Consider the following 19351-nt stretch of genomic DNA (forward strand, 5'->3'; position numbering starts at 1 on the left):
CAGACAGTGCCAATGGACTGAGTCATTACTTCTAGGATTCTTAAGCTAGGGCAGAAGCTTCTTGAAAACAGACTGTTGACAAGAACAAATATTAATTACAAAGAATTGAGTGGGGGCAATTTTATTGTGATTATTTGTTTGGAGTATTGTTGATGTTTTAGTGTTCTTTTACTTGTCTCTCTTCCTTCTTAACCTATAGTATTGCTTTTGTAAATTGAAAAGAAACATTTTAAATGGTATCTGAGTCTCATTCACTGCCAGAATTCAGAAACTCATACTTAGTCCCCTTAATTTTTAATGACAATACAGTGATTTTCATAGATTTAATAAGAAGCTATCCTCCTTCGTACCGAGATATAATTGGATTGTGCAACAAGGGTCATATCTGAAGTGCCATATTTAAGAATGATTCACATTTAACTGGGTATGACAAGCCACAATGCCACAAAGCCCTTCCAAGAAGACCTGTCCAGTCTCAGCCTCACAAGTGGTAAGGAAAAAAGGTTCCTGCAGGCCAGGAGCATTATACAATATGCGGAACTTTGAGAAGGGAAGAAATCACTCAAATGTACAGCAATGAAGGTAAAATCTGGCAGAGAGAGTTCCTTGGATTTGGTTTACTAGCAAATAATAGAGGCTTTTAAAAATCCAATCTGAGATTCCTTATAAAAACTTGCAGGCAGAAGCTAATTCTAAGGCCCTGGTAGTTGCTCAGTGCCATACCGCTCTCTAGATTTGAAAACAATCTCTAGGTGGCATCTGAGTTCATCAACAGTCTTACCACGCCTATGTAAATAACCAGGCCAAACCCAACAAAGCCTGCCTTCTTGTGATCAACAATAATTTTTGCAGATTATTATGATCTTAGGGGAGGGAAAGGGAGACTTCTGAAAAAATTGTGAAAGGCTTTAAACAAGCAAAAATTACTGTGTCCTTTTGATGGAATTCTGGATGTCATCTAGTGGAACCTCAGGGGTGGCCCAGTGGTTAAAGTGCTCAGCTGCCAACCAAAAGGTTGGCAGTTTGAATCCATTTGCTTCCGTAAAGATTTACAGCCTTGGAAACCATACAGGGCAGTTCTACCCTGTCCTATAGAGTCACTATAAGTCAGAATTGACTCGAAGGCAATGGGTTTGGTTTTTGGTTTTTGGTTTTTAGTGGGGGAGGGAGAGTACAGTGTCTTGGGCTGAGCTAGTTTGCAATTCTGTAGAGATCCTGGTGGTGCTAACCAAAAGGTCAGCAGTTCAACCCATCAGTCACTCTGCTCCGCTCCACGGGAGAAAAAATCTAGTGATCTGCTCCTGTAAAGATTATAGCCTAGGAAACCCTTTGGGGCAGTTTTCCTCTGTCCTATAAGGTTGCTATGAGTCAGCATTGACTCCACGGCACACAACAACAGCAGAGACAGAGTTAACTGTGGAAAGTCATCAGAAGATGCAGATGTTTCCTGCCCCTAGCGATGCATGTAATTCCTGTTCAAGGCAAAGTGCATGAATCTTGTCTGGTGGAGAATATAAATTCCTGTAAATCCAGGCCTCGTTTGAACTGGCTGTAGCATCTTACTGCTTCCTCATTAATTAGTCAAGTAAAATCTGTTCATTTTCCATTTGTATGAGATCTACGAGTGTACCTTTTTGAAGATGATCTTTTAACACATCTTAATTCACACAACAACCCTGTGAATTAGGTACCATCACCAAGGCAGTATTGCCCCACTTGTAAAGGGCAGGGCTAATGTCGCAGACAGGATGCTTTAGCCCCAGAACCCACCTCTTTACCACCCCAACACCTGCTTCCAGGTGCCTGAGTATAACCCAAACACCTGCCTGGCATTGGTCCCATGCCCTGTGTGTTCACCCTTCCCCTTATGGGGTCTCCACATCCATCTCCCCAAAGGTAGAGGCAGAGTTACCATGACTTTCTTATGCAGAACAATTTGTCTCTTCTGTGGTTTCTCCCATCCAGGCCATGTTGGAGGCTGGCAGGGGGAGTGGAGAGGGGGACTGTCTTTGAGAGCCAAACATGCTCTTTAAGGTGTTTTATTTTTCCAACAAGTGACCTTTTTACGCCCTTAGGGGCATTTTTGGCTTCTTCCTAGTTCAATCTGTTTAAACCTCAAACTGTAGGCAACTTTTCAAATAGAAATTGTTTTCTTCCTATTACACAAAAATCAAATTCCCTGATGGAAGATGACAATTTGTCACCATGGAATGTGTCCAAGCTTTGCCACCAGCCGAAGATGTTTCCCTAAGAGGAAATTCTAGAATGTGACCAGCAACCACAGTCTCTTGTTAGAATAAGAACATACAGATAAAGCAAATGTTTTGAAAGATAAATGTTCATTTGGATGGATGCTTTCTGTGGGCTTAAAAAATTACAGATGAATATTATGGGTTGAATTGCATCCTCCAAAAAAGCATACTGAAGCCCTAAATTCCAGTATCTGTGAATGTGACCTCATTTGGAAATAAGGTCTTAACAGATGTATTCAGGTTAATATGGGGTCATCTTGAAGAAGGGTGGGTCTGAAATCCAACATATTGATGTCCTCATAAGAAGAGGAAAGACCCAGAGAGTAGACAGTCATGTGAAGAGGGAAACAGAGATTGGAGCGATGCTGCCACTAACCAAGGAGGTCTTGGGGCTACCAGAAGCTGGAAGAGACAAGAAGCCTTCAGAGACAGCATGACCCTGATGACACCCTGAATCCAGTCTTCTAGCTGTGAAACAATACATTTCTGCTGTTTTAAGCCACCCAGTTTGTCGTCCTTCGCTATGGCAGCCCAGGACACTAACACAACACACATGTAAAAACGTGATCCCTGCCTTGGCGCCTTATGAAATCCTCGTGAGCAAAGTAGAGAAAGATTAGCAGACTGCAGGATGATGAGGGCCATCAGGACTGGGTAAATCAACATTCCAAAAGAGGGCATCCAGTCAGGAGTCAGTGGCAGGTGCTCAGTGCTCTGCGTGTGGTTGATTCGGTGGAAGTTAGTGTTTTCATTACAACAAACTGCATCACCCAACCTCCTTATTCAAAGATGAGGAAGCTGAGTCACAGGCTTTGAGTGGGCTGCTGGAGGGGTCACTCAGAGAGTCACAGCAGAGTCACATGTCTTCCTGTCCCTCTACCCTCCCCACCCCCAGGCTCCTCTGGATGGCATATTTAGCACACATTAGGACACAGTCTGGGATGGCAGACTCAAAATATACAGAGATTTACCAAGCTTGACCTGTTAAAAGCCTAAATGTGCAGCGAAACACCAGAAGTTGGTGTAACTGAATGTATTTATTGTGAATAAATAGGATTCAAATCGGGTGGAGTCAAAACGAAAGTATCAGGAAGGTGCTCCAAAGAGGGGATAGTGAAGCAGATTATATAGGCAGGGTCTGGGCAGGGTAGTTTCTTGAAGGTCATTGTAAGTTCCTTTCATGTTGGTTTCTTGGGAGACAGAATCAGAGTACTAACAAGGCTTCAGGGTCAGCCAGTTGTAAAAACAGAGTCATTATGGACATGCCATTTATCAAAGGACATCTGGAAATTTAATCATCAAGGAATTTTGCTGTAAAGGGGGGTTCTTGTTCCTAACCTTAAGTCAACATTTTTCAGCTAGGGCCCAGCACAGCCTGTTTAGGATTTTGGAGTGTCTACACTTCCCCCTTCTGATCATTATTTCAAATGAGATTTATTATCACTTTAAGCTTGGTGAGTGTTTCTTCTGCATAGACTTCTGAATGTAAGATTCGTCGCTCACTGGTGGTCTGGTCTTATGGATTCATGGAGTGTTTACACACCCTCAAATCTTCACTATGCCCTAGCTTTACACTGTGGAGTGGGACCTAGTGTAGACTTGGCCAAATTGTAGGAGCAGTGCTGGCTTTAACAGAAAAAGGTAGAGTTAAAAACTCAGGGAAGATTCCTTGAGGTACGTCAAATGTTGCATAGGTCTGCAAACAGTTAGTTTAGAGCAAAATTGTTGAATAGTCTGAGTAAAAGAACAACAACATGGTAAGCAACAACACAAGCATAATAAAATCATGATATACAGACAATGATAAATAGAGATTTCTTCCAGACTCCCCAACTTGAAAATCATTGTTGAAATAGTTCACCTAGACTGGGAGTAGGATCAGACATTTGGTTAATTACATTTTCCATGTGACATGTATTGAGTAACATTACTAGATTCATCAGTGATGTAAGTACAACACTCAGATTAATTAGAGCACAAGTCTCTCCTTAAGAAACAACAGGAAATCTAAGGCTATTCTATTTTGCAAAGTCATAGCCAAAACTTCAGCTATTTCTCTAGTTATGGTCTTTACAGCTTTGCTGAGTTTATCAACAGAAACTTCTAATTGGAGATCTACAATATCTAAACTCATTTTAAGTCTGATTATTTCCTTTAATGCAAGAACCAGCTATTTCAATAACCAATAGCACTATGCTGACTATAAAGTATTCCTGTGGTAATAGTTTTTCTCACCTCCTAATCCTTCTTTGTTAATATTTTTTAAGGTTTCTTTTCTGGACTCAACTTTTCGTTTCTCTCATATTTATTAATTTTTCCCCTTGGTTAATTGATTCTATATAAACCCATAGAAATAGCATAACAAGAGCCAGTCCACATCTGCAGGTTAAAAAACAAACCCATTAGTTAGATAGTTTAGGAGAAAGAAGAAAATATTTTCTTATATCCAGAAAATAGAACATTAAAACATCAGCAGTACCCCCACATAAAACCATTATCTTTTAGTTCACTCAGTCCTACGCAGTTAATGTCTGTTCCACGTGTTTTTGGATCAGTAGCAGTCTGTAAACTAGTCAGCTTCTACACAAGAGTTCTGGAAATCTTGATTCAGTCCAGTTATATCCACATTCAAACTACCTATCACAGTCCCTTTCATAGGTCCAATAGACTTTTTTTTTTTGAAACACTGTCATCAAGCGCTTTCAAGGAGTCAGCAAAGTAAAAAAACTATCTGCAGATGACAAAATTTAAAAATGGCCAGGGTTAACTTATTACTAATAATAAACCCTGGTGAGAGTTTATTACAAAATAATGTAAAGAAAAATGGTCAATGAAAAAAACTTTAGATAGAATGTCTCTAAACATAATGATTAAAACCATTTTCAAAGAACTTCAGATATAACATATAATATTGAGACATAATACCATATAGTTAAGATATATCAAGAATATACCAAGATTATCAAGTCTCTAAACATCTGAATAGTAATGAAAACTCCATAGGTAAATGATGTCAATTCCCCAGTTAAACCATTGGCTCTTATGCAGCTAGATTCAAAAGAAATAAAGCTGTAACCATGTTATCAAAAAATAACTAAAATTATGACCAATAATTTTATGCTCTTGTTGTCTAATATCAGGCAGAACATAACAGGAGACACTGACACATAAATTTTTAACCCAAAGAAAAATTAGGCACTTCTCTTGATTTGACAACACATTTCATGTAACTCACAACACATTATTTTTCTTTAGCACTTTTTCCTTATCTTCTCTGGCTTTCCTTCAAGAATTTATCATAGGTCATCGAGAAACTGTAACGTTTTCAAAGCCACAGGGCTTGGTTTTCAACATGAAGTCAGGAAATTATTCTAATGAGACACCAAAGCTTTGCCTTCAAAGGAGATTACACAGAGAATAAAACTAACTCTTCAGCCCAGTAATTAAAGAACATTTTTTTTACGTTAACAGCGATAAACCCAATTTTTTGCTTTATATACTATTTGATACTAAAGCCCTTAAAAACTCATAAATTAACTCATCAGCCTTTAGCCACGATAGATAAAAACTTTAACCATATCAAATAAACACCCTTTTAATAAATCTTTAAAACTTTATGTCTTTGTTATGTATCTCTTATAGTACAATCTTGTAAGTGGCAAAAATGAACACATTTATTAACAGACCCATATATATATATATATATATATCCTTTGTCTGTGGCATAAAAAGCAAAGTATATAAACTTAAATTGTAACAAATATTTATTAACTCAATTTAATATCAGTAAATTACCAAAAATCTTGGAAATTATTTTAAGTCTTTATACAACTGTGATTGTAAGGTTGTGTGTCAACTTGGCTGGGCCATGACTCTCAGTAGTTTGGCAGTTATGATGTAGTTTGGCAGTCATATGATAATGTGATCACTTCTATGACAAGATTTGATATAATATGATCACCTCCATGATGAGATCTGTTGTGAGTAGCCAATCTGTCGAAAGGGAGTTTCCTTGGGGGTGTGGCCTGCATCAAATGTAAGTGGACTCTCTAACAAGGCTCAAGTTTTTGCTCACTCTGGATCCTGCAGTTGGCTCCTGTTCATCTGACCTCTGGTTCTTGGGACGTGAGCTAGCAGCTTACCTGCCATCTTGCCTGCCGATCTTGGGATTCGTCAATCTTCACAGCCTGTGAGAAACAGCCCTGCTCTCTGACCTGCTGATCTTGGGTTCACCAGCCCCTGCGGCTACGTGAACTAGGAGAGGCCTCCAGTCTGACGCATGGACTTGGGACATTCCAGCCTCTACAATTGCATGAGCCATTTCCTTGATATAAATCTCTCTATATATACATTTATACACTTAACTGGTTTTGTTTCTCTAGAGAACCCAGCCTAAGACAACAACAATACATAATTACTGTTGAAATAAAGTTTATTTAAATAGTCTATATTTTCATTCAAACTTTTACCATGTCCTGTATTTTTCCCCAATCTGACCTTAGATTTTATCTACTGATTTTCAGAATCAAAAATGCCTCTCTTCTGCCCTACCATTTCATTGATATGCATGTAACCTTAAATCTATGGCTGGGGTGGAAACATTTTCCCAGGCGTTTTCAGATGTGTCTCATAGTGATTTTTGTCCTTTTGCTTTTTAAAATTCCTCTACAATAGAGAGTGCTAGTTTATGGTTCTTTTATGTTGGGGATCCACCCAAGTTCTGATAACTTTATTAAAACAGAATTTTTTTTTTCTTATTTTAACCCTCATCAATGTCCACTTTATTTATCCTGTTCTGTAATATTGCTAAAAGGTCTCCACCTTGTTGGGAGAGGTCCCTTGACACTTTTTCTCTTTACTATTCTCTTGGTAAGCAGTTTAGCCTTCTCCTCTTCAAGATAACCCTTTTTTATAGATAAATCCACCAAATCTTAGCTAACATTTTAACCTTTTTTTATTTTCCGTCTAGGTTTGTTTTATGCTTTCTTTTTATCATTCTGGAACTACTAGTTTTACAAAATTACTCCTTTTGCCACTAAATAAAACACATTCCATACAAAATCTAGCATAAATTACTTAGATTTTGCTTTCTAAGAAACTACTTTTAAGGTAGACATAATACAAAACATAAAAATCTTTGTCAAAACAAATTCTTTTTGATTAATATCTGGAAATATTAGGACTATTTAATTTAATATAGGTGCTTATTTATCACTAAACCAATCAAAATAAAGTTTTTGAAGGTATAAAATCTAATGTAATAATATCATCTGGAGGTAGGAAATTATTACACTGCCATAACCCTATATTCTGCACACTTTAAAAAAAACTTTTAGAGAAGTAATTTAGAATAATTTGTCCTTTTTAAGGCTTTGTTATATCAATCAAAATAAACAATCCATCCTTTTTCAGTGCACTTTTCAAAAAGACCAATTTACATGAAAATTTCTCAAACTAGCTACTGAAAGCACTACTCATAAGACAGATGCAAGGAAGGTTTTCTTGGAAGAGAAAAGAACTGAGACTTAAGACGACATCATGAAAATACTAGCAACTAGGACTTGAATAAACATTTCACCAAAGAGGACATTCAAATGGTCACCAAACACTTGAAAAGATGTTCAGTGTCATTAGCCATGAGAGAGATGCAACTCAAAACCACAATGAGATACCACTTCTTTCCAACTAGGATGGCTATAAAAAAAAAAAAGAAAGAAAGAAAAGAACAAATGTTAGTGTCTTAGTCATCTAGTGCTGCTCCAACAGAAATACCACAAGTGGATGGCTTTAGCAAAGAGATGTTTATTCTCTCACAGTCCAGGAGGCTACAAGTCCAAATTCAGGTCATCAGCTCCAGGGGAACACTTTCTCCATCGGCTCTGGAGGAAAGACAGTGTCATCAATCTTCCTTTGGTCTGGGAGCTTCTCTGCACAGGAACCTCAGGTCCAAAGGACACGCTGTGCTCCCGGCACTGCTTTCTTGGTAGTATGAGTTTCCCATGTGTCTCTGCTCGCTTCTCTCTTTTATACCTCAAAAGAGATTGGATTAAAACACTATCTAATCTTGTAGACGTCATCAGTATAACCTTGTCACAGTGACAGACTATACAACACATAAGGAGATCACATATAACCTCGTCATAGTGATTGAGTTTACAACACATAAGGAAATCACATCAGATTACACAATCATACAACACTGGGAGTCATGTCATAGCCAAGCTGACAGATATTTTGGGGGGACACAATTGAATCCATTACAATTGGTGAGGATGTAGACAAATTTGAACCCTTATTCACTGCTGGTGGGAATGCAAAATGGCACAGCAGTTGTGGAAAACAGTGTGATGGTTCCTCAAGAAACAAAAATAGAACTACCATATGACACAGCAACTCCACTCCTAGGAATATAACCTAAAGACTTGAAAGCAGAGACTCAAACAGAAACTTATACACCAATATTCATTACAGCACTATTCAAAACAGCCAAAAGGTGGAAACAATCTAAATGCCCATCAACAGATGAATGGATAAACAAAATGTGGTACATACATACAATGAAATACTACTCAGCGAGTAGGAGAAATGAAGTCTTGATACATGCTACAGTATGGATGGAGCTTGAAGACATTCTGCTGATCAAAATAAGCCAATCACAAAAGAATAAATGTTGTGTGACCTCACTTATCTAAAAAGACTAGAAAAGGCAAACGTATAGACACCAAAGTTTAATAGTGGTTACCAGGGGCAGGAGGGAGGAGAAAAAGGAGGACATTAACAATGATGGAAAAATTGCATTGATTAAGGGTAGTGTAGCCCAGTCAATTATTGTAATTGCTGTCAATAAGCTGTACACCTGTAAAAAGTTGAATTGGCAAAAGTTATGTAGACATATTTACAATGATGACAAAAAAAAAGGAGCTTCATAGGCTGCTTGTATACAACCAAAAACCTCATGGGATTTGGTTCCTTGGTTTGGAGGTTTAGGGTCATGGTTTCATGGGACATCCCAGTTAATTGACCTAACAACATGTTTAGTGCTTCTGTTCTATCTCCAAGTTTGTTGCATAGTGCCTGGGGTCTTAAAAGCTTGCAAGTGGCCAAACAAAGCACAACAATTGGTCTCTATTGACCTGGAGCAACAGAGGAAGAGTTAGGAATAGGAGGAGTAACATGGAATGTGTGGCTAATTGCCTCCATGAACAGCTTCCTCCTTTGCCATGAGACCAGAAGAACCGGATGGTACCTAGTTACCATTACTGAACATTTTGATCAAAGATTCCATAAAAGAATCCTGATCAGAAGGGGGGAAATGCAGAAGAGAATTTCAAAGTCTCATGGACTCCAGACTTCCTGGAACCATGGGGGCTGGATGAACCCCTGAAACTATTGTCCTAAGATAATCTTTAAACCTTAAACCAAAAATATCCCCTGAAGTCTTCTTAAAACTGAACAGTAGTTTAGCTTAACTGGTAAAAATGACCTGCCTTGAGCATTATGCTCTTTTAAGAACTATCTATCTATATAGGATCAAATTGACAACAACAGCTCAAAAGATTAGACAGGAATCTTAGGGGGGAATGAGTTTACATTAATGGAAGAGGAACAACTCAGAAAAGGAAGGTGAGAATGGTTGCACAATTCAAAGAATGAGAGAAGATCTGAGAGTTCTTACCATGGTCCCTAAGAGACTGGAGAGAAGAAGGAAGCAAAAAGGAATGCTTTATGGTGTGAGCCCAGTTCCTGATGTCCTCTAAGTATTTGGGGATGTGGGAAGATGTCTTCAGAATCTCTTTTTTTTTTTTTTTCCTTTTGTAAAGCAATAGTTTCATTAAGGAGCTTAAGGTTATCTTTGGTCAGTTTTGAAACAGTGTCTTTTAGAGGGGCTATTTTAGAATCCTGAATACATTTAGAAGCATCATATTACCAATCAAACTAAGCATCTCTGTATGGTTTTCTAGTTTTTGTGCAGTGATTTTCTAATTTAGACCTTAAATATATCAGTTTCTCCAATTGGAAAGAACCCCAAAGTAGCAACTGGTTTGGCAAACTGTCGTTAGTGAGCTTAAACCATAAGTCCAAATACAAACAAGACATAGACCCATAGTTCTTGGCCATGTAGTGAACCAAAGTTCCACTGGGAAAACTTGCTGCTTTCTTGGATTGGTAGATCCCATTTAGACAGCCCTAAGTGACATGGAACAACAAATTCATCTAACTAACCATAAATATTGTATTCTAGCCCAAAACACAAAAGAAGCAGACCTTGAGAATCCAAGAGGGCTTACCTAGATGACCTCCAGATGCTCCGTGGAGACAGTAAGCTGAAAGAGCTTTTGTGACACCATGTCTGTGTCCAACAAGTGCTCTGGGGGATGTTGGTAAACCTCTTTGGATCCCATTCCTGACACCAGGAATTCTTAAAAACCTAAATGCACAAACAACAGAAATTGTATAACACAGTATATTTATTGTGAGTGGATATGATTTGAATAGGACAGTGTCAAACTGAAAGTATCAGGAAGGTGCGACAAAGAAGGGATAGCGAAAGCAGATTATATAGGTGACGTCTGGGCAGGGTACACTCCTGAAGGTCATTGCAAATTTCTTTCATGTTGATTTCTTGAGAGATAGACTCAGAGCATGTCCAAGGTTTCAGGGTTAGTCAATCGTAAAAACAGAGTCATTAAGGACATGCCATCTATTAAATGATATCTAGAAATTTAATCATCAAGAAATTTTGCTGTTAGGAAGGGTTCTTTCTCCTGACCTCAATTTGACCTCTTTCAGCTACGGCATAGCACAGCCTATTTTGGACCTTGGGGTATCTACAAACCCTTGGGCCATGTCAAGCAGATAAAATGTGGCCACTGTAAATGCCAGGGTTTGCCATAGTTTTTAAAAACTCCAGTCCAGAAGATGGCAATGTAAACAGACCATCATTCTGACCCTCCCTCACAAATATAACAAGAAAACAGTGCTCTACTTTGAAGAAGTCTGAATAGGGGAACAAAGGAAAGAAGAGGGGAACTGCCAACATGCAAGAATCAACAAATTAACAATGATAAGGTAGGATAATTGCTTCTTCCACTGTCCCTGGCCCTCCTCCCAGCCATATAGACCACCAGCTGCTGTGAACTGGAGAAGTGGCCCCAGCAAAAGGGCCTTCTACTATAACTACCACAATTCTGCCTGTACAAAAAGACAAGACCCCAAGCTATGTTCTAAAATCAATGAGGCAGGCCTCCCTGGGGGTCCATTTACAGTGTCAGCACCTTCCCCACACAGACACTGTCAGCAGCAAGCCTACTGTGAATTGCTACAAAAGGTGCCTGCAGTGGAGTCTCCTCTCATTGTCAGCTTTGTATCTGCCTCCTTGCACACTCCCATAACTCGGGCCTCTGAAACCAATAGGGCAGACTTACTGCGGAGTCTGTTAGGGTCTGTCTGCTCATCCTTTTGGTCAGTGCTGAGGACTGCTGAATGAGGCCACTGTGTGCTAGGAAGTAGGCACCTTGAGTGGAGGCTACACCCACAGGCAACATACTACAGAAACGGCTCTGATAACACGGCAAACCTCTCTTGGAGTCCATCTGGAACATGACAACCCCTCCCCCACCTGGACAGTCATCTGCAAGCCTGCTGTGAATTGCTACAAAAGGCCCCTGCAGTGGAATCGGCTCCCATAGTCAGCACTCTCCCTGCCTCACCCATAGCTCAGGCCTCTGAAACCAACAGGATAGACCTTTCCAGTGGTCAATTTGGGTTAGTCTACCCTCACTTCTGGTTGGCGCTGAGGACTGCTGACTGAGGCTGCTATCTGTGAGGAAGCAGGCATATTGAGTGGGGGTTGCACTTACAGCAAACAATCTACTGTGGGGTTCTGATAGCAACAAGGCAGACTTCCATGAGATTCTGACTGGAATGTGACACCCCATCCCACACCTGGTAACTATCGGTTGCCAGGCTATTGTAAACTGCTACAGAAGGCCCCATGCAGTGGAGTCTGCTTCCATAGTCACAACTTACCTGCCTCCCTGTACATCCCATGGCTCAGGCCTCTGAAACCAATAGGAGAGATGTCACTGGGGGTCATTTTATCTCTGTCTGCACTCTCTTCTGGTCAGTGCTGAGGACCGCTGACTAAGCCTGCTGTGTGCTAAGAAGCAGGCATCTTGACTGGAGGCTACACCCACAACCAACATACTACAGGAAAGGCACTAATAACAAGACAGACCTCACTGGGGGTCCGTTTGGAGTGTGACAACACTTCCCCCACCTGGTAACTGTCGGCTGCTGGACTGATACAAAATCCTATGGAAGGTTCCCTACAGTGAAGCCAGAAGGAGGGTTATATAATTGGAGACTGCTCTCTCAATCACCAGAGACACTGGGGATCTGAAACCAACAAAGCAGACCTTTGGGACGTATTTCTGGGGAGTGCCAGCCCCTCCTCCTCCTGAAACGAAGGAAAGTCTGCTTGCGCTTCCTCTGCATGCCATCTCAGGCATAAGCAGCCCACAAAGAGCAGGGAATGAAGCCTTGGGCAAAACTGGAGTGTAACACCCAGCCCTGAAGGGGGCTCACTGGGAGTGGGTTTTCTGACTGAAAACGTGGTTGCAAAAACAGGGAGTAATAACCAGAGGGAGAGGACTGAGCCCCCGGGTGGAACAGTTTGATTAGAGCATGATATCTTGCCTGAATGGCAGTGCCTCTTGGTGGACAGACTGAGCACAGCATATTCTCTTCTGCGTTTGGGAGACATTGAAAGTTGAAAACTGAGATCTGGAACTTGTGAGTCTGAATTAAACCAGAGAGGGAAAAGGAATTATCACACAGAGAGGGAGAGGAAATGGTAAGCAAAGGTCAAAGGCTCTGCCTGCCTAACAGTTTTTTACAAAAAGTAGTGTAGGCAAAAACATCAAATACTGGAGAAAACTGAGAAAGTTAACACCCGTAGAAATGCCAATGCCCCAACGAAAATCACAAGACACAAAAAGAAAAGCAAAACGATAGCTCATCCAAATGAACATGATGAAGGGAGTGAAAGTGAATCTAGAGAACACCAAATAATGAAAAAAAAAGGAAAAACATAATACAAAAACGTTTAACATAATTAAATATCTAAGGGAAAACATAGACAAGAGTTAAAAGAAATAAGGAAAACAGTGAAAGAAAAAAGGAGAGTTTAAAAAAGTGATATTGCAACTGAAAGGTAAAATAACTGAAATGAGAAACACAATAGAGGGACTTGGCAACAAATTTAGTCGGGCGAAAGAAAGAGTCAGTGAACTGGAAGATAAGACAGTTAAAATTACAGAGCTGAAGAACAACAAGAACGGAGGGTCAAGAAGGCTAAATACCGTTAAATGAAATTATGGGATGGCAACAAGAGATCTAATATAGGCATCATCAGCATTCCAGGGGAGATGAGAGAGAAAAGGACAGAAAGAATATTTGAAGAAATAATGACAGAAAATTTCCCCAATCTGACAAAGGACATGAATTTACAAATCCAAGAAACTCAAAGAACTCCAAGCAAGGTAAACCCAAAGATATTCTACACCAAGACACATCATAGTTAGGCTCTGAAAAAGCAAAGATAGAGAATCCTGAAAGCAGTGAGAGAAGCAAACAGTCACATACAAAGGATTCCTGAAAAGATAAAGTGTCAATTTCTCCGCAGAAACATTGGAGGCTAGAAGGCAATGAAATGATATATTTAAAGTGCTGAAAGAAAAAACTTTCAACCAAGAATACTATGATTGTGTCTTAGCCATTTAGTGATGCTATAACAGAAATACCACAAGTGGGTGACTTTAACAAAGAGAAGTTTATTTCCTCACAGTAAAGTAGGCTAAAAGTCCAAATTCAGGGCATCAGCTTCAGGGGAAGTCTTTCTCTCTCTGTCGGTCTTCTTCTCATCAGTGTTCGCACAGACTAGGAGCTTCTCCACGCAGGGACCGAGGTCCAAAGGAAACGCTCTGCTCCCAGCACTGCTTTCTTGGTGGTATGAGGTCCCCCTGTCTCTCTGCTCACTTCTCTCTTTTATATCTCAAGAGATTGCCTCAGGATACAATCCAATCTTGTAGACTGAGTCCTGTTTCACTAACACAACTGCCGCCCATCCTCCCTTATTAACATCATAGAGGCAGGATTTACAACATACAGGAAAATCACACAATACAGGGAATCATGGCCCAGCCAAATTGATACACACATTTTTGGGGGGGACATAATTCAATCCATGAACGGATCGTTAAAGTTGTGTGGCGGGGCAACGATTCTCAGTGGTTTGGCAGTTATGATGTAGTTTGGCAGTCTTATGATAATGTGCTCACTTCCATGATGAGATTTGATACAATATGATCATCTCTTTATGGGATCTGCTGTGAGTAGCCAATCAGTTGAAAGGGAGTTTTCTTGGGTGTATGACCTGCATCAAATTTAAGCAGACTCTCTGACAAGGCTCAGGGGCTTTTGCTTGCTCTGGATCCTGCACCTGGCTCCTATGCATTTAACCTCCATTTCTTGGAACTTGAGCTAACAGCTTACCTGCCATCTTGCCTGCCAATCTTGGGATTCATCAACCTCTGCAACCTGTGAGCCAGGAGAAGCCTCCAGTCTGACTCATGGACTCAGGAGGTTCCAGCCTCTACAACTGCGTGAGCCATTTCCTGGATATAAATCTCTCTATATATTTGTAAACTTTGTTGGTTTTCATTCTATAGAGAACCTAGCCTAGGACAAATACTACACCCAGTGAAACTATCCTTCAGGAATGAGGATGAGGAGGCGTGACCAACATGGTGCTATAGATAGAAGCACCACACCGTCCCTCCACAGCAAAGACCTGAAACACTAAGTAAAACAGAACCAAACATCAATCCTGGAACCCTAAGCATCAAATGAAGAGATAAAGAACTCAACCAAGCACTGAATGGAATAAGAAACTGACAGGGGACAGAGAGCAAGGAGAGTCACGAGCAGAGGTCCCCTATCAGCTGAAGAAGCATGAATCCACCATCTTGGACTGTCGGAGACTGGCAGACAGCGAGTACAGGAAAGCAGATTTACGGAGCTCCCAGCAGGAGACAGAGCACCAGGAAACCAGCGAGACATGCTTTCCTACTCCCCAGCCTGCCTCCTCCTGCTCATCCTGTGCCTTGCTGATTCGCCTCACTGACACTGACCAGCTTCTTCACTGCCACTTCTTTGTTGCTGGTGTTGCTTTTTCTCAGCCTCTTTTGGTTTCTTCCCTGCCCCTAACTTCCACCCCCTCCTTTCTCCCAAACACCTGACTCCATGTGCCATCTTTGCTTCTTCTTGACAGGCAGTGGAGCACCACTCAGCTGGGGGACCGCTTCCCTGGTCCACACAGCCACACTGGTGGGATCCCTGGGGGCTTTTTTGTTTTTCTTTCTTTCTGTTTTGTTTTCTTTCTTTTTTTCCTTCTTATCTTTCTTCATTTCTAGATTTTCTGTCTCTTTCTACTTACATTCTTTTCCTGTCTCCTGTATACCTGGCTCTGTGTATCATCTCCACCCCTTCTAGCTGGCCTATACTGTGCAGCTTGAGAGCCACTTCCCCAGTCTGTGCAGCCATGTTGATGGGATCCCTGAGTACTTTTTTTAAAAAATTTATTTATTTATATATTTTTTCTTTATTTCTCAGTTTCTGCACTCAAACAGCAAGCGCCCTCAGCACTTTTTTTTTGCTCCTGTTTCTCTCTCTTCTCTCTTCTTTTCCATACCCAACCTAGCTCTACACATCACAACCTCCCTCTCGCCCTCCCTCCAGCCTATCTTCACAGTGTGCTGAACATTGCACTCCCAAGCAGCATAGGCATGACCTACTGGAACCTGCCCTGCATTGACCACCTGCTCACCTTGTCGTCCCCAGTATGTGCTACAAACAACCCATTCCAGGCTCTCCCCTTCAGCTAGACTTGCCCTGCTGCACCATAGCTTAGCGACAGGCCCTGCCCATTGGACAAGGAGGTGAAAATTATCGTGTCCACAGATGAGCAAACAAAAAACAATGTACAACCTGTTCACACATAACCAAATAAAACAAAAAAGCAAGATGAAACAAATAAATCTACCATCCATAAACAAAGAAAACAACTACTGAATGTCCTGAAGACAGCAAACAATATCAAAACATATTTAAAAAAAAGGACAGGATGGTTCTAGTAAACTTCCAAAATAAAACACCAGATGACATTCCAGTAGAAGAAAAGGCACTAGAACTACTTGATAGGGAATTCAAATCTCTAATATTCAGAGCTACCCAAGAGATGAAGCAAAAAGCAGAAAAAATGTGGAAAAAAGTAGACAAATTCATGGAAAATACAGACAAAAAAATGGAAGAATTCAGGAAAATAATACAGGAACAAAATGTCAAAATAAATTCACAACTAGAAATCATACAAAAACAATTAGAAATCCAAAAGATAAACAACAAGATTTCAGAAATGACAGTGTCATAGAAGGACCGACAAAGAGGTCTGAGACAATGGAAGACAGGATCAGAGAAACTGAAGACACTTGGATACAACTTTGTTTGAAGAAAAATCAGAAAAAAGAGCAAAGAAAAAGGAAGAAACCATGAGAATGATGTGAGATACAATCAAAAGCAAAAATTTACGAGCAATCAAAGTTTCAGAACGGGAGAAAAGGGAAAACACAGAGAGGATCACTGAAGAATTGCTGACAGGAAACTTTCCTAATATCTTGAAGGATGCAAAGCTGACCATCCAAGAAGCTCAAAGAACCCCATATAGGATAGACCCCAAAAGAAAATCACCAAGGTATATCATAATCACACTCGCTAAAACCAAAGACAAAGAATCCTGATAGCAGCTCGAGAAAAACAATAAGTCACATACAGAAAAGAAACAATAAGACTCAGCTCAGATTATTTGGCAGAAACCATGCAGGCAAGAAGGTAATGGAAAGACATATATAAAACCTTGAAAGAAAAAATTCACCAACCAAGAATAATATGTCTTGCAAAACTCTCATTCACATATGATGGTAGAATTAGGACATTTCCAGATAAACAGAAATTAAGGGAATATGTAAAAACCAAACCAAACTTACAATAATTATGAAAGAGAGTCTTTTGGTTTGAGAACAAACAACATCAGAATAACGCCCTGAATCTAGGACACAAGATAGCACCAGCCAGATACCAACCTAGAAAATGAACTCTCAAGGACTATTCAAAACCAAAATATTTACAACAGGGAACCAGAGAGATTAATCTGCAAATGACAACAACGTCAGAACAATAAAAGAGGAAATAAACGGTGTAGGTAAAGAACTTTCTAATGGAGAGGCAGGCAAGGCAATACCAAAAGTAATAATAGACTGGTTCAAACTTAGAAAGATAAGGGTAAATTTCAAGGTAACCACAAAGAAAGTTAACAAATTTACTCATCAAAATAAAGAAGAAAAACATATAGTCTCAGTAAACACAAAATATACAAAAACAAAAGAAATGAAAAAAAATCCATAAACAAAAGGAATTCAGCACTGGAGAGTAACAGGAACAAAGAAAGCATCAGCACCACAAAAAAGCACTAGAAAATGACAACAATAAACTCACAACTATCAATAATTACACTGAATGTAAATGGCCTAAATGCACCCATAGAGACAGAGAGTCAAAGAATGGATTAAAAAAAAAAAAATCCATCAGTATGTTGTCTACAAGAGACACACCTTAGAAACAAAGACATAAACTTATTAAAAATCAAAGGATGGAAAAAATATTTACCAACCAAACATCCAGAAAAAAAAGAGCAGCAGAGGCAATACTAACCTCAGATAAAAAAGACTTTAAAAAAAAATCCACCATGGAAGACAAAGAAGCGCACTATATCATGATTAAAGAGATGATCCAGCATGAAGACATAACATAATAAATATTTATGCACCCAATGGCAGGGCTCCAAAATACATAAAACAAAGTTTAACAGCACTGAAAAGAGAAATTGACAGTTCCATTATAAGACTAGGGGACTTCAACACACCACTCTCAGTAAAGGAGAGAATATCTAGAAAGAAACTCAACAAAGATACAGAAGATCTAAAAGACACAATCAGAAATTTGACCTCATAGACATATATAGAGAACTCCACCAAACAGCTGCAAAGTACACATTCTTTTCCAATGCACGTGGAACGTTCTCCATAACAGACCACATATTAGGCCACTAAGCAACCCTCAACAAAATCCAATAATACAAAATATGTTCTCTGATCACAATGTCATCAAGGTAGAAATTAACAACAGGAAGAGTAAGGAAAAAAAATCAATTACATGGAAACTAAATAACACCCTGTTTAGAAACCACTAATAGAAAAATCAAAGATGGAATCAAAAAATTCCTAGAATAAATAAAATGAGAATGAACGTATTACACCAAAACGTTTGGGACACAGCAAAGGCAGTGCTCAGAGGTCAATTTATAGAAATAGATGCATACATCCAAAAAAGAAGAAAGGGAAAAAAATCAAAACATTAGCTACACAACTCAAACTAATAGAGAACAGCAAAAGAAATCTACAGCCACCAGAAGAAAGGAAATAATAAAGATCAGAGAAGAAATAAATGAAATAGCTAATAGAAAAACAACAGAATCAACAAAACCAAAAACTGGTTCTTTGAAAGGATCAACCAAATTAACAAACCACTAGCCAAACTGACTAAAGAAAAACAAGAGAGGATGCAAATAACTCAAATAAGAAATGAAATGGGAAACATTACTACAGACCCAACTAAAATAAAAAGGATCATAACAGACTACTATGAAAAACTATACTCCAACAAATTTGAAAATCTAGAGGAAAGGAAAAATTTCTAGAAACACACTACCTACCCAAACTAAAGCAAAGTGATGTTGAAAATCTGAACAGACCCATAACAAGAGAAGATATTGAAAAGATAATAAAAAAAACTCCCAACAAAAAAAAGCCATGGCCCAGATGGTTTCACTGGAGAATTCTACCAAACATTCAGAGAAGAGCTTACACCAGTACTACTCAAATTATTTCAGAACATAAAAAAGGAAGGGATACTTCCAAATTCAT

General features: G+C 39.5%; 1 long non-coding RNA gene across 1 annotated transcript; it reads right to left on the minus strand.

Annotated features, from left to right (window-relative positions):
* Positions 1-8223: 8223 nt before the first annotated feature.
* On the minus strand, positions 8224-11955 carry LOC111822455 (uncharacterized). Its single transcript, XR_002825711.1, has 3 exons — positions 11678-11955; positions 10541-10680; positions 8224-8282 (listed from the first exon to the last, which is right to left on the minus strand). It is a non-coding gene; the product is annotated as an uncharacterized LOC111822455 (long non-coding RNA).
* Positions 11956-19351: the final 7396 nt, after the last annotated feature.

Source organism: Trichechus manatus, unplaced genomic scaffold (assembly GCF_000243295.1).
Source record: "Trichechus manatus latirostris isolate Lorelei unplaced genomic scaffold, TriManLat1.0 scaffold00179, whole genome shotgun sequence".
NCBI classification, from domain to species: Eukaryota; Metazoa; Chordata; class Mammalia; order Sirenia; family Trichechidae; genus Trichechus; species Trichechus manatus.